At 34.9% G+C, this 10,771-nt stretch overlaps 1 long non-coding RNA gene across 2 annotated transcripts; it reads right to left on the reverse strand.

The window, feature by feature from the left end:
• Positions 1 to 4,705: 4,705 nt before the first annotated feature.
• On the reverse strand, positions 4,706 to 8,346 carry LOC136201327 (uncharacterized). Of its 2 annotated transcripts, XR_010673789.1 has the most exons (4): positions 7,881 to 8,224; positions 6,457 to 7,775; positions 5,189 to 5,275; positions 4,706 to 5,060 (listed from the first exon to the last, which is right to left on the reverse strand). It is a non-coding gene; the product is annotated as an uncharacterized lncRNA (long non-coding RNA). The 2 variants fall into 2 exon arrangements; XR_010673788.1 differs by lacking the exons at positions 4,706 to 5,060; positions 5,189 to 5,275 and having other exon boundaries at positions 7,440 to 7,775; positions 7,881 to 8,346.
• Positions 8,347 to 10,771: the final 2,425 nt, after the last annotated feature.

Genomic DNA, 10,771 nt, shown 5'->3' on the forward strand with positions numbered 1-10,771 from the left:
ACGGCAATTAGACCAGCATTGTTATATGGTACGGAGTGTTGGGCAGTGAAACACTGCCACATCCATAAGATGTCGGTGGCGGAGATGCGTATGTTGAGATGGATGTGTGGTCACACGAGAAAGGACCGGGTGCGTAATGAAATAATTAGGACAAAAGTAGGGGTCACATCTATTGAGAATAAAATGAGAGAAAACCGATTAAGGTGGTTTGGCCATGTGAGACGTAGAGCGCTTGATGCGCCGGTTAGGAGAACCGAAGAGTGGCAAAGGGATGTAGTGGTGAGGGGTAGGGGAAGACCTAAGCAAACTTGGAGGAGGGTGATCGAGAGTGATATGAGTTTATTGGGAATTGAGAAAAATATGGTAGTGGATAGGACGGAGTGGAGGGAGTGAATCTGTGTCGCTGACACGACTTGATTTTCACGGTTTTATATGATGGTTCATGTTAGCCGACCCCGAATCATTTCGGGACTAAGGCTTTGTTGCTGTTATATATATATATATATATATATATATATATATAATTATAGTCTCATACCTAATAAACATAATTTAATCAATAAATCATTAATAAATATAACCACAATAACTCAACTTATTACCGATGATTACTCTAAGGCTTATTACGTTCTTTTTTTTAGGACCTAGCTAAACTTAAGTTAAATATGTCCAATGGTCTCATGGTTAATCAATTCATCAAAATAACTATGCGCTATCGTCTACTCTTTCAAGACACACAACCTAAACAAAATTTTGTAATATTTTCATAATGGTACTGTTATCGTCTACTCTTGCAAGACACAGTACCAAACTGTCCCAAAATTAAATACCACCCTATCGTCTCCTCTTTCAAGACAGGTGCCCGTGACCATTTTACATATTCGCTCAAGCTAGCAATTTACATTTTAAGCTAACGGATTATCGTTTTCTCACTGTCCACCAAAACACAGACACAATCCAAAGTACTCCTAATTAATAAAAAAAGAACCATCTGCTTAATTCCCTTTTCACTCCAAGCAAGACACTTTAAAGTCAAAACTTGAATCAAGCATAGTATACAAGTATTTCAATTAAAGCTAATAATACTAATAGACTCATGGTGAAATATTTGGAAAATAAACATACAATGCAGCACATGCCAACACAATATTACACCAGTTGCAATACATAACTAATAAGGTCGAGTAGATATATAAATACAAATAATCACGTTTATCTTTCGTCCAATGAGCTAATTAAATTATTCGGGTTCTAATTGACCCGTTACTGGCTCCCCGGAGTTTCATCGGAGCGTGGTGGTTGTCCGCCGAAAGTTCGCCGGAGATGCCGGAATCGCGAACCGAGACTATCACGAAATAGCGAACTTTTAGAGGAGTCCAAAAGTACACTCTTTTCACTATAAAAACAGTCTAAAAGAAGGAGATCTAACACTTTATCGGTGAAAAATACCTACTTTCATCACCATATTTTTCAGTCGGAAAAATATCAATAGCGATCTTAAAATCTTCCTCATGAAACAAGGAAATTAATGGTATGATTTTCATTCCAAAAGGTAGCCGGAATATGAAGTTATGAAAGAAAATAGAATAGAAAGAAATAAGAAAAAACAAAGATGAGGCGCATGTTCTTTTCTGTAAAAATAGTTTTCTTTCCCTTCTCTGCTCCCCAAACCCTCCATCACATAATAATAATAATATAGTGGGGTCCACTTAATAAAAACAATTAAAAATTTTAATTTGTTTTAATTATAACAAAAATTTTGTTTTGCAAAATACACTTAGATACCGCTGTTGTGCAGATCCTTGTACAATTTTTTTCAGGAGCAGATTCATTTTGAACAACCGAAAGCTAGATGAAAAGGCATGTTCCCAAGAAGAGGATAAAAAGGAACATCTTTACGATGAATCCGTCTCTATATGGGAGGCAAACTAAAATACATAGAGCATCACCTTATCAAGCAGTACATTTGTGGATTTGAAATCTCTGTGAACTATTGGCACATCTCCTATGTGCAAGTATGATAGGCCACGAGCCATTCCTAAAGCAATCTGAAATCTTATGTCCCATGGAAGTGGGCGAACTGAGCCCTTTCCAAATAGATGGTACCATTTGGCATGAGCTCATAGACAAGAAATAACATTCCTTCCTCTATTGAGTATCCTAACAACTTGACAAGGTTAGGGTGAGAAAGACCTCCCAAAATATTCACCTCTGACAACCACTCTCTTAACCCTTGCTTGCTGGAAGCATCCAATTTCTTGACAGTAAAGATTAATTTGTGTGGAGGCTGAGAAGGCATCTTCTCCTTTGCCAAAACCTCTCTTCCGACGACCCTATCCCTTCTAAAATTGTGGGTGGCGATCTTCAATTGTGAAAACCCTCAAGTTGTTACCAACGTCGGATGAGATTTTTTGGGAGGTAATTTGCTTGTTTCCAAAGGTAGAAGTAGTGATATTTACTTGAGATGGACATGTGATATTAGTACTTGCCTCAATTTGGCAGGTGCTTTCGCAAATTGAAGATATGTCTGGGTTGAATTGGTCGGTTGTGGCGGGAATTGGTAATGGGTCTGCGTCTAGCTCATCAGAATGAGAGAACCAGCAATTTCCCATTGTCTTACTTCTGAATCGTTGCTCTCTCTTTTTTGGAAGAACAGAGAGAGAGAGAGCAAGGAAAAGAGAGTAAGACAATGGGAAATTGTTGATTCTCTCCTTCTGATGAGCTAGACGCAGACCTATTACCAATTCCCGCAACAACCGACCAATTCAACCAAGACATCTCTTCAATTTGCGAAAGCACCTGCCAAATTGAGGCAAATACTAATATCACATGGCCATCTCAAGTGAGTAGCACTACTTCTACCTTTGGAAACAAGCAAATTACCTCGCAAAAAATCTCATACGACGCTGGTAACAACTTGAGGGTTTTCACATTTGAACAATTGAAGATTTCCACCCACAATTTTAGAAGGGATAGGGTCGTCGGAAGAGGAGGTTTTGGCAAAATTTATAAAGGAGGCCTAAAGCAGAAGCTGCCTTCTTAGCCTGCACACAAATTAATTTTTGCTGTCAAGAAATTGGATGCTTCCAGCAAGCAAAGGTTAAGAAAGTGGTTGTCAGAGGTGAATATTTTGGGAGGTATTTCTCACACTAACCTTGTCAAGTTGTTAGGATACTCAATAGAGGAAGGAATGTTCTTTCTTGTCTATGAGTTCATGTCAAATGGTACCCTCAATTACCATCTATTTGGAAAGGGCTCAGTTCGGCCACTTCCATGGGATATAAGATTTCAGATTGCTTTAGGAATGGCTCGTGGTACTTGCACACAGGAGATGTGCCAATAGTTCACAGAGATTTCAAATCCTCAAATGTACTGCTTGATAAGGTGATGCTCTATCTTCTTCTTGAGAACATGCCTTTTCATCTAGCTTTCGGTTGTTCAAAATGAATCTGCTCCTGAAAAAAATTGTACAGGGATCTGCACAACAACAGTATCTAACTTCAAATTTAACTTCAGTTGTATAATACAATGTAACATCCGTAATTTTATAAGTGTATTTTGAAGAGTATTCATTATAACTACATCTCATATTAAGAAGCGAATAGTGATAATTCAGAAACTTGCATCAACCATAAAGTATTAGGGGGCGTTTGGTTTGGGGGTTTCAGGAAAGGGTAAGAGAAAGGGGAGGCTTCATTCCCTTTGTTGGTGTTTGTTTTGCTAATTAAATGATTCCCTTTGCCCTTTTTTAGTTTTGGGTTTACCCCTAACTCCTCTAACCCATTCCCCACTTCCCCCCTAAGGTTTTCTATTCCATTTCCCCTCTCTTTCTAACCTACACTCCTTATAAAATTCTACTTTACTCCCTATTTTATTTTTTATTTTTACATTTCTTTATCTTTGGATTAATTTCATTTTTGTTATATATTTTTAATTTTTTTACTCAAAAAATATTTTTTTTGACTAAATTTTACTTTTTTATTTTTGTTTAATCCTTATATTTTTTTTATTTATATTTTTTATCACTAGATTAATTTCACTTTTGATCCTTATAATTATTTATTTTTACCTTTTTACCCTGAAAAATAATTTTGACCAAATTTGTTTCTTTTATCATATTATTCAGTTTTAATATTTATTTTTAATTATTTTAAAATAATTATTTTCTTTTTAAATATAATATTTATGCATTTTCTTTGATTAATTTTAACTTTTATGAACTTTATATTATTATCAATAAGGGTAGCAAGTGAGTGACGTTTTGGATTGTTTGGGATTATATATGAAGTTATTTCACGTTTTATGGAAACTATAGTAAAAGAGTTGAATTTTTTTTTAATTATATATGAAATTAAAAAAAATAGTTTTGATTCCCTATTTGAACCAAACATCCACAAAGGGAATAAGATGGAATTGCATTCCCTTTCCTAAACATATCCAAACACATAGGGGTATGAATGCTCATTCATTTCATTTCCTTTAGTTTCCCTTTCTTGATTCCTTTTCCCTTACCCCTTGTGAACCAAATGCCCCCTTAATAAATTGAGAGTATCCAAACAGAATTAAGCAAAACAATACTGTCAGGTATGAGCTGACAGGAAGAATTTGTAGAATAGGAATAGAAGAATGTGAAAGGAGAGAATACAGAAATAGAATAAGAGAGAGAGAAGAGGAAATAGGTAGGAAATTTCTTAATTCCTCAATGGTACCTGCCCATTACAAAAGCAATAGCTAATATAGAAAAGGATAGTACTGCTGACATCACAGACAGTACTATTCCACAGCTGTACTATCCACAGCTGGCATAACAAACTAACAACTAACAAATTCCTCACATTGCAAATAACAACCTAGCACAAAATGCAAACAGAATAAAGGGATAACAATTAATAAAGCAATTAACCAACATAACTAACTTGAAAGGCTAATTTCAAGCCTAGTCCTTCAACTTCCTGCGTTGATACGTGACAAATACTTACATGTGCACAAGTAAAAAAGAGTCCTATTGAGAGCAACTTTCCCTCTCCTAAAAGTGGAGCCAATATGAGCATGAGAATCAACTGCAAGGTTACAACAAGTTTCAGATCATCTAAAAATTGAATAAATGCACTAAGCAAAACAGCCAATACATAAAAGAAAAAAAAGTGAGAACAAGATTTCCAGTAAAAAAAATGATTGCAAACAATACCTGTGAAAAGGTTCCAACGACACCAGGAATTACCATTAGATTAGCAAACTGATACTTATTAAAGTGAAACTTTGCCTTCAAGTAATACTGCAAAAAAGAAAGCAGAAGTTCAATTTCAACACGTACTCTACATAGAGGAATAACATTTGCTTCATACATTGTAGATAACCCTTTTTTGTCCCGACTAATTTTTAAGTTTTTAATAAATTTCATTTAAAATTTAAACAATTCGTAAATTATTAAAAATATTCGGTATTATCACAGAAATAATTTATTAAAGAAAAATTGTGCTACTAAAACTAATTTGTCATATTTTGATATAAATCGGTAAAATACCGAATTATATTCACAATGTAACTTGATAGAATTAAAATATAATTTCTCTAATAAATTATTTCTGAGATAATACCGAATATTTTGATATAAATCAGTAAAATACCGAATTATATTCACAATATGACTTGATAGAATTAAAATATAATTTTCACCTATTATGAATTTTATTTGAGATATGTTACTCGTATTTTAAATAAAATTCAATTTGTTTGAATTTGAATTATGGTTTATTAATTGAAGTTCAAATATCAACCAATTAGATTAATATCTCAATATTTATTAATTTGTCGTAAATTATATTTGAAAGCACCTATAATCTAAATTGTGAATTATGATGTAATATCATATATTAAAATTAATATTAACTTTGGTTATGATTTACATTATAATTAAATGTGTAGAATATGGTTAGACTTCTAAATAATAAATTATGACAAAAGGATTTAAAAATGGAAAAATAAACTAAAAAAATGAAGTTTTATTAACAAATAAATATTAAATTATTATTATAAATGTTTCTCTAATTATTTCATAATTTTGGCAGATCCGAGACCCGCACTCGATGTCAGAGATGCCCAAAAATTTCCACTTTAAAATTGAGGCCGATTTTTTTATCCCGAAAATTAAAATGGAGATGCATGTTCGATTCGTGAATATTCTAAAAGGCGATCAAATCAAGTCTAACAAATTCCAAAACATAGGTTATTGTCTGTTCAAATCCAATAAATTCCAAAGCTCAGATTTTCTGTCAGTATAAATCAACAAAGTCTGTTTGCGTCAGAAATAATTCAAAACTCAATCCGGGTCCATATCAAGGTCGGGTCAAAATTCAGTCCAGGGCACACATTGAAACAAGCCAATTCAACAGGCAAATTAAATTCCAAATTCAACAGGTCCGTTCAACAAAGCAATAAACAGTTTTAGTGAATTACACAAAGAAGCAACACCAGGAGCCCATTCAGCCCAAAGCAAAAGCTGTGGAAGCAAGCAGAAGCTTCTCAACAGTGAGAAGCAGGAAAATAGCCAGAATACTCCTCCAATGGCAAGAGATGTAATAAAAAAAATAGAGGGTTCCATCCGCATTGTAAAGGCCCCCAATTTTAGACCGAAAGAAGCTTTAGAGGCGGGCCAGTTTTTTGAAAGAAAGAGTGAATACTCTGTGCTTCTTACTTAATCATCAATGGATCTGTTAATAAGTCTGACCCATATGCTTCAAGATGATTTGAGTTTAAAACTCAATCCAGGTCCATATCAAGCTCGGGTCAAAATTCAGTCCAGCGGACCCATTCAAACAGGCCAATTCAACAAGCAAATTAAATTCCAAATTCAATAGGTCCGTTCAACAAAGCAATAAACAGTTTTAGTGAATTACACAAAGAAGCAACACAAGGAGTTCCAAATACGGCCCATTCAGCCCAAAGCAAAAGCTGTGGAAGTAGGCAGAAGCTCCTCAAACGGGGGCCAGTTTTTAGGATAAATAGAGGGTTCCATCCCCATTGTAAAGGGCCCCAATTTTAGACCGAAAGAAGCTTTAGACGGGGGCCAGTTTTTTTAAAGAAAGAGTGAATACTCTGTGTTTCTTACTTAATCATCAATAGAACTGTTAATTTGTTTCGTTTCTTTTTCTTCATCCATATCTGTTTTTATGCTTCATTACTTCAGTTTTAGTTTATAAATCAGAGATCAAAACAAGATGAAAATGAATATTATTGATCCCAAACGTTATAAGTCTGACCCATATGCTTCAAGATGATTTGAGTTTAAAATTAAACAATATCTTTCTTTTCAAGAAACCTTTTAACAAATCATTTTGATCTCTAACAAAATAATCGTTTTAAATATAGTCATTTTTTATCCATAAATAGTTTTCATCCAGAAATCCTTGTTTTGTTTTGAAACCAAAAACGGGACTAGATTGAACATAGAAAAAGGAAACCTTTTTGTAAATGGATTGATTTGGAAATCTTTCATCTCGGGGAAAAATCACTCAGTTACAGAAACACCAAAAAAATAATACAGAAAAGGCTAATCAATTAAAACCAACCGAAAATCAACAATTATCCAAAATATATGTATACTTTGGTCTTCCATTTTTGCTTTCCAGATCTTCTACCTCCTAGAGCCACTGCGACCTCCGTTCGCCGGAACCAGTAAGAAGGATCTCTAATCACTGTCCACCGCCTCTGGACCGTCATCGGAAATCGTCTCCTCCATCTTTCTCCATACTCCGGTCACCCGGAATCACAGGGATCTAAAACAAAATAAAACGCTAATGTTAGATCTGGGCCGTATATGTGGGGATCTAAGTGAAAGAGGAGAATCGGAGAGAAGATTCGAGGAAGAAGAGAACGCTCACCGAGGAGTCTCCGGCGCTCGCAAATCCTCCACCATTAACCACCGGCTAGGCAACTGTCACCACCGATCGAAGAAGCCCAACACCGGAGAAGGGAAGCGCCACCATCATCGAGGCGTCGGCAACCATGGGAGAAAACGGAAACGGTTATGAAAGGTGAGGTTGAGGTTTTCCCCCGAGAGAGAAAGAGAGCACGGCAGCCATGGATAGGAAAGAAGCTTTAGGTCTTCTCAAAGGTTGAAGAAGATTCAGAAATGGAGGCTGCCATGGGGGAAGCTGTTATGGTTCCGGTTTGAGAGAGAAGAAAAAAGAAGAAGAGAGGAGGCTGTTGTACAAAAATGAGGTAAAACCTAAATATCCAATTATATACCCCATTTATTAATATTCTGAATTAACCCCTATTATTTTGGTTATTTCAATTCGATCCCACTAGTTATAAGTTGTTTCGGTTGACTGCCTACGAATTACAGTTTACCCCCTCTCATTTTATTAATTTGTGAATTCAACCCCTTTTTCTTAAGTTTTCAATCAAATCCCTAAAATCCAAATTTATAATCCGTATTTTCACTTTGACCCCTGAAATGTATCAATTGTTTAAAAATAAACCCCAGATTTGTTTAATTGTTTTCAATCAAGTCCCTTAATCCAAATCAAACAGGCTGCAGTAAGCCCAATTCCGCCCCCATGGGCCAGGTGAGAATTCCAAGCCTATTCCCCTCTCATCTCTATTATATATATATATATATGTATATTTAAGTTACCATATTTTGTTATTTGGTTATCTAAGTGTATTAGCAATGGTTAAGGCTGTAAATGAACAGAGCCGCTCATGAGCGGTTCGCTGATCGGCTCGATAAAAGATCGGCTCGACTCGGCTTGATTTGTAAACGAACCGCCCGTGAACACGATTTACTGGCTCGGTTCGTAAACGAGCCAAGTTTGAGCAGGCCAAAGCTCGACTCGAAAGCTCGCGAGCAGGCTCGATTAGAACATTTATGAACAAATTTTAGTTTTGTAGAAAACTATATAGTTTTGTGTTAGTTCACAAATATCTAAACTTAATATTATTTCATTTGCTATTAGATGAGTTCGTTCACAAACATAATAAATGAGTAATAGACAAACTATTGTAAGCATCTTGTTTATTTATTCACGAACTTTGCTTGTGAGCTTGTTTATGTAAACAATTAAAGAGTTATTTGCGAGCAAACTTCACGAATATAATTAACAATTTACTCACAAACAATTCATGGTTAGATAATTTTCTTAATGAACCAAGTCCAAAAGAGGATTTTGGGCTAAAAACAAGCTCGAAGCTCGGCTCAAGCTCGTTGAGCAAGCCAAAACTCGGCTCGGGCTCGGCTCGTTAATTTTATAGCAAGCTCGGCTCGGGCTCGAGCTCGTTAATTTTATAGCGAGCCGAGCTTGAACAGGTCAAAGCTCGGCTCGGCTCGGCTCGATTACAGCCCCAGCAATGGTATATGTTAATATATATTATTTAGTTAATCAATTAGACTAATTAGACTAACTACGTAATTCCAACTTCCAATTAGCTTCAAAATTTTGATAATTTTATTTTCATAATCATTTATACACTAAGTTCATATAGATATGTAATTTCAAATAGCTGCTTATGTTTGAGATTATTTTTATAAATATATCCATTCTCATATATAAAATTACCATTTTAAAATTCATTTTTTCGACATACATGTTATGTATGTCAACTAAATCGGGTTCTAATATAAATAAATGTTATTTGTATCGTGTATATGTGATATGCACGATTTTAAAACCCATAACAAATTGGCTAAAGGCGATTATCTCGAATTTCAATAAATCAAAACTCATTTCAAATTGACGCGAAAACATTGTTTGAACTTATAAAAATATTTAAATCATCCTCTATCAAAATTCATATCGTATATGGGATATACGTAAAATTTATTCGATAAATACGATCACGTGTGTGTAATATACATGATTTAAAAAAAAGTCAATTCGAGATGTTATCTCGATTATATAAAAGCAACCAAATTAATTCAAATCGATATGAAAATATCATTTGAATTCAATAATATATTCAAAATATCCTTTATTAAAATTCACATTTTTATCTAACGTATATGTGATATATGTAAAATAAATTTGAATTTTAATTTGATAAATATAATTACGTGTATGTTATATACGTAATCTCAAATTAAAACAAATACAAACCCAATAGCCCTAAAACATACAACTACCTGGTTTATACCAACAATTCAAAGTAAAACAAATAGCAAACACGTAAGATCACAATAGTATTGATACGTCGGGCGGGGTAGGGTGAGATCACATCTCTTCCCTACATGTAACCGGAAAAACGAACCTAAATCTCTCCGAAAATCGTCCTTATGAAAAACCAAACCATACAGAGTCAATCCAAACAAATAGGGCGACCAATCACGCCCGCACACATATTTCCAAGTGATGATTGGTGGTGACTCGAAACCTTTAAAACACGAAAAGGCAGATCGAGTCAGCCACGTATCCTGACCTGCGAAAACCGCAAGCTAGGGTGCGACACTCATAATAAGGCACAAAGTTACAACCTTCAGGTTTGAATTATGAAGGCTCATACCAACACCTTAAAAGTCTTATATTATATCTCTTTTGTAAGGCATCAATCTGTTGTTTATTGGCACTCAAGGCTCACATAATTAAAATACAAACCCAAGACCTATGAAGCATGGATACGTGAATAGCCCTACGTATCGCGTATCTGATACGTATCGGATACGGAAACGCCCGGAAACTGCTGGGATACGTTTTGAGGCCGTTTCCGTAACATCAAAAAGTTGGACACACGAGTCTGTCTAGGAAACTCGTGTCCCAAAGAAAAAAACCAGTAG

Source organism: Euphorbia lathyris, chromosome 7, assembly GCF_963576675.1.
Source record: "Euphorbia lathyris chromosome 7, ddEupLath1.1, whole genome shotgun sequence".
NCBI classification, from domain to species: domain Eukaryota; kingdom Viridiplantae; phylum Streptophyta; class Magnoliopsida; order Malpighiales; family Euphorbiaceae; genus Euphorbia; species Euphorbia lathyris.